This window comes from Schistocerca serialis, chromosome 1, assembly GCF_023864345.2.
Source record: "Schistocerca serialis cubense isolate TAMUIC-IGC-003099 chromosome 1, iqSchSeri2.2, whole genome shotgun sequence".
NCBI lineage: Eukaryota > Metazoa > Arthropoda > Insecta > Orthoptera > Acrididae > Schistocerca > Schistocerca serialis.
In genome coordinates, this window is record NC_064638.1 from 537,158,383 (window position 1) to 537,164,468 (window position 6,086).

General features: G+C 43.5%; 1 pseudogene; it reads left to right on the top strand.

Moving 5' to 3' along the window:
- The first annotated feature begins 384 nt into the window (after positions 1-384).
- LOC126425145 (5S ribosomal RNA) lies at positions 385-502 on the top strand (annotated as a pseudogene).
- The last annotated feature ends 5,584 nt before the right edge of the window (positions 503-6,086 follow it).

Sequence of the window (6,086 nt, forward strand, 5' to 3'; positions counted from 1 at the left end):
AGGCCCTCACATACTGCACCATGGCAGCCGTTTGAATGTCCACACACTTCGTGGCATTAGTGTGAAACCAAAGGCATGTCGGTGGGTGCTCATTTTGTTCAAAACTAAAGATGTGGAAGAGAGACAATTACACTTTTATCAGCAGTACATCTATAAGAACTGAAAAACTTATAGTCAACTATCCATCGACGGTGCTTTATCGTTTCCTTGAATTTAAGAAGAATTCATCTAGCGCCACCAAATTGAAGTGTGGATTGAGCAGAGCAGCTAAGATATGTGGATATTATGCAGGCTATGAAAACCACTGAATATGGTCGACGTAGCTAGATTTCAACTGAGAATGCATGTGTTACATTAATAATTGTAGTCTCTATCGTGTATTTTGGCAAAGGACTTGCCGCAGTGGATACACCGGTTCCCGTCAGATCACCGAAGTTAAGCGCTGTCGGGCGTGACCGGCACTTGGATGGGTGACCATCCGGGCCGCCATGCGCTGTTGCCATTTTTCGGGGTGCACTCAGCCTCGTGATGCCAATTGAGAAGCTACTCGACCGACTAGTAGCGGCTCCGGTCAAAGAAAATCGTCATAACGACCTGGAGGGTGGTGTGCTGACCACACGCCCCTCCTATCCGCATTCCCCAGCGGAGGATGACACGGCGGTCGGATGGTACCGATGGGCCACTAGTGGCCTGAAGACAGAGTGCTATCGTGTATTTTGAGACATGCGTATCGATTTTTATCTGTCGTCGCAATCAAACAAAGGTATTTATTGTTACTATGGCCTAGGAGGAGCGCAGTGCGTAAAGGAATGGTTGTTATGCAGCGCGCTAGAACGACGGCAAAGACTTCCGGTTGCGTCCGATTGGCTTGAGGGCCGTGAGGTGGCATCGTGATGCTGTTACCCACAAATGGACGGCAGAGGCGTTGTTGAAGCCACGGCTGATTGCGATGTATAACGAGAAGTGATAGCGCCCAGCAATTCTTTGCACTTCTACTTGTGGCATGACGTGTGGGAGCCATTTTATTAATGCGACTATGCTCTGGCGTTGACTGTCTGCAGTGGAATAAAGGGTGAGCGTCCTCGATATTTTGTGACTTATCTAGCAGTGCTATTTTCCGCAAAGATACGACTTTTGTTTCTACAGTGTCACCGACATTAATCCTACGATACCGCAGTACTTATGTTATTCTGATGATGCACTGCAGCGACCGCACTCTCTACGAAACACATCAGATGAATTGCGAATAATGACCATTATTAGCTGTAAAATAGAATGACGACAGTGAAAATTTGTGCCGGACAGGGACTCGAACCCGGATAGCCCGCTTATCGTGAGCGGTCGCCTTACGAATTTTTTTTAGTCTCATTTTGTTCGGTTTGGTTCCTTGTATCTGCTCTGGACGGACTTCGAAAGACACCCGTTTCAGTTCGTTGTTGATCCATTAACTCAGTTTTTTTTCTTTTTTTATTACGGAGGCAGCTAGCCCTCTGACCGAACACACTGAGTTACCGTGCCAGCTATCATTAAGCTGTCCGAGCATGACTCACGGCCACACCCAAACTTCCATATGAGGTGAACCACTCGTCTACTCTCTGTAGTCGCACATCCATTATGTATATTCCCGTACAGATCAAAAAAATGGTTCAAATGGCTCTGAGCACTATGGGACTTAACATCTGAGGTCATCAGTCCCCTAGAACTTAGAACTACTTAAACCAAACTAACCTAAGGACAGCACACACATCCATGCCCGAGGCAGGATTCGAACCCGAGACAGTAGCAGCAGCGCGGTTCCGGACTGACGTTCCTAGAACCGCTCGGCCACAACGGCCGGCCGTACAGATCAGACTTATGGTTGACGACATATGGAAGTTTGGGTCTAGCCGTGAGTAGTGCACGGATATCAAAATGTTAACGTAACCGCTCGTGATAACAGGGAAATCCGGGTTTGAGTCCCGTTCCGGCACAAATTTTCATTGTTTTCATTCCATTCTACAGCTAATGGTAGTCATTATTCGCCATTGCAAATTCATCTGATGACATTCATCTTATGTGCTCCTGGTATGAATGCCAGTGGGAGGAATAAAGTCTGTTAGAAATGTTGGCCTCACTTGTGTGGTGCTAAGCACTGGTATGCAGTTATAGCTCCTAGTTTAATAAGGTCTTAAAGCAAGATATTTTTCTCATGGTCCTGTTTAGGAAAGTTGTTATTTCTTCGAGTGTAGATTGGCCTGCTGTGAGGAGTAAACTAAGCCTAAGTGTAAGTTTAAGACACCCGTATATTACTGCGTTCTCTGGCATTATTACTGCAGAGCGTAGAGGCACTGGCGGGAGGCAAAAACTGCAACAGAAAGTAAAATATCAGCACTAACCCAGCGCCATTGAGCCAGCGCCGGAACAAGGAATGGTGTCGTGCAATCTGCGTTTGTAATTCTGATCGCACAAACACTGTAATTTTGTGTAGTTGTTTTGTTGATGCTGTGATTTTTCGTTAGTTATTTTATACATGTGACTCCCTTAAGGTACTCTGAGTGCAGTAATTCTAAAAGAGTTTCTATCTTAAAGAATGTAGTGGACATCTACAATTTGTCCGTTGGGTCTCATAAACGAGCTGTGTGCATAAACGGCACTTCCTACTACTGTACTACAATCAGGATAGAGAAATTTAGTATCTCAATTCATTAAACCTCATGAGGGCTGTTGCCGGCGTATATGTTAACTGCTTCAGCGGGTGGATGTCCGTTAAACGAGTAACGGTTTGGGCAGGTGCTAGATAAAATTTTGAATATTCTTGTTCAACTGTAGGATTAACTTTCATTGATTTAAGGGCAGATCCCGTTAAATTTTGTTAATGAGTTCTGACTTAAAAGTTGCTTGCAGCTACGAATTTTTATGATCTGGTTAAGAATACTAATAGATCTTGCGGGGCTGTACCCGTGCTGGTGTTAACTGTTGATGTGGGCAAAACCCCGGCTGCTCTGTCCAACACTTTGGGACAGGTCAAATATTGTTCAGGCATAACATTGCTGAAAAGCAAAATTCTAAGTCGGCTAGAGCCCTTGAGATTTTAAAATTTAAATTAAAAAAGGGAGCAGTGTTTCTTTTTTTTTAACTGTTAACTGTTTGATAATTAAAGGTATTGCAAATAATGTGTCTGTGCAGAAACCAATGAATGAAGAAACTTACACTGTGATAATAGTTGTGTTAATATAAGTGAAAAAATATTTTTTAATAAAATTTCAGTGACGTTAGACGTGAGGATCATTGCACCCAAGCAAATCTGCTAAGTCGTTAATTTGGTACTATTAGTTTCATATTTCATTTTCTCCATGAAGTTCGAGTACAGCGTTAACACAGTGGCTAGCGTGTAACGTTGTACACCGTGTGTAGTACATACATGATATAAAACTGGCAGAAGTAAAGCTTTGAGTACCGGCCGTGAGTCGTGCTTCAGTAGCTCAGTTGGTAGAGCACTTGCCCGCGAAAGGCAAAGGTCCCGAGTTCGAGTCTCGGTCGGGCACACAGTTTTAATCAGCCAGGAAGTTTCATATCAGCGCACACTCAGCTGCAGAGTGAAAAATCTCATTCTGGATACATGATATAAATATGCAGGGTGTTACAAAAAGGTACGGCCAAACTTTCAGGATACATTCCTCACACACAAATAAAGAAAATATGTTATGTGGACATGTGTCTTGTCCGGAAACGCTTACTTTCCACGTTAGAGCTCATTTTATTACTTCTCTTCAAATCACAATAATCATGGAATGGAAACACACAGCAACAGAACGTACCAGCATGACTTCAAACACTTTGTTACAGGAAATGTTCAAAATGTCCTCCGTTAGCGAGGATATATGCATCCACCCTCCGTCGCATGGGATCCCTTATGCGCTGTTGCAGCCCTAGAGAATGGCGCATTGTATCACAGCCGTCCACAATACGAGCACGAAGAGTGTCTACATTTGGTACCGGAGTTGCGTAGACAAGAGCTTTCAAATGCCCCCATAAATGAAATTCAAGAGGGTTGAGGTCAGGAGAGCGTGGAGGCCATGGAATTGGTCCGCCTCTACCAACCCATCGGTCACCGAATCTGTTGTTGAGAAGCGTACGAACACTTCGACTGCAATTTGCAGGAGCTCCATCGCGCTTGAACCACATGTTGTGTCGTACTTGTAAAGGCACATGTTCTAGCAGCACAGGTAGAGTATCCCGTATGAAATCGTGATAACGTGCTCCATTGACCGTAGATGGACGACACTAAAATGAGCTCTAACTTGGAAATTAAGCCGTTTCCGGACACATATCCACATAACATCTTTTCTTTATTTGTGTGTGAGGAATGTTTCCTGAAAGTTTGGCCGTACCTTTTTGTAACACCCCGTATAATCGAAAACACTGTCCCTCACTAGTTCCCGCTATCTTATCTGTTAAGGACAACTGTGAGGATAACAATGCATCAAGCTAAAATTTGTCGTCATATTGATAGGCGTGGAGTTACAGTGCCGCATAGATGATCATTAAGCCTTCTTTCCATAGTTTGGAGTAATTGTGCTGGGGCGAGGACAGCACGCTTGGGTGTCAAACAATGTTTCCTAAACGATCATATTCGCAATATGATAACATTGCCTCCATACAATACTGGGAAATAAGGGAGTAATAAAACTGCTTTCCCGGCGAAGTATTAGACTATAAATGATGCTGGGTGTAGTACTTGTTTGTGTTAGTAATACGTTTTGTCATATGTGACCAGAAAAACTTGTTCCATTCTTACTATGGGTGTGAAATCTCTGCCACATTATCTATGAATCCACCTTCGTAGTCACTGTCTCCATGATCGACTAGTGTCCATTCCGAATGGCAAGTGGGTGGCATACAATTATTGGTTGTGCACAATGTTACGTGGGAAGGACATTCAACAAATGACTGGAAGATCCGTCTTTCCTTAAACTGGACTATAAAACCTGAGTACTATGGGGTAGTGAACAGCATACGAAGCTAATGCAGCTATTTTCGCGTGTCAGGTCCTGGCATCACTGTCACTGCCACACGGCAGCATTTTGTGATTCCTGTGTCCTAGGTAATGCTGAAGAGTCGTAGCAGTGATACCAGTTCTCAATGAGAGCCTTCGATGCCGACACAAACCGAACGGAATATTTAATACTAGGAACTGTTGTGAACTGAAATTCAATAGCAGCCGTGAATTTGCACTAGAGGGATCAGAATCAAATGTAATTAGCGCCCAGTTTAATTTAGAGAATAAAGCTTCACCCCGTGGTATCTGGTAAAGGGCAGGGCTTGGGAGGTCCCTTCTCCCTCTTCCCCCGGAATTTAAGACAGCCAATAGGCTTCTGCATGGTTCCCTTTGGTGACCACCAGGAGACAGAATACGTAAAAACTTTTTCTTTTCGGTGGTGTAGTTACTTCCCGATAGTCTTGTAAAGGAAGTACGACGTCGTTCCAGTTCGGGTAAAATGGGAAACTAGTGACTCTTTGATGTGAGCATAAGCCAGAATTTTCTTCTTTCTAACTCTGGAAAAATATCTTAGAGAAACGAGTGCGTCGATTATTTGTGGCTTCAAAAAGTACCTCGGGAAACACTAGTTGAATTTACTCGCCAGATAAAAAGGATAATAATAACAATCTTTAATAATAATAATAATTTAGAGAGCGAGGCGTTTGCATGCAAGGGAACAGCGACCGATAGAAATTAAAATTTTAGAGCCACCACAACTCGCATGTAACTTTCCCATGAAACATACTTGTAGCGAGTAGCCCTCGGTCAATCCCCGTCGGGGATTCGAGTCCTCCCTCTGGCATGGGTGTGTGTCGTCCTTAACGTAAGTTAGTGTAAGTTACATGAAGTAGTGTGTAAGCTTAGGGCTGATGACCTCAGCAGTTAGGTCCCATAATTTTTTTTGCGAAAATGCTCGCATTCAAGTGATACATGTAAAAGTTACTCGCAATTTTAACGGCTCTATAATAAAAAAAAGGGTTTCATTGCCTCAGGGCTAAACTACACTACTGGCCACTATAATTGTTACACCAAGAAGAAATGCAGATGATAAACGGGTATTCATTTG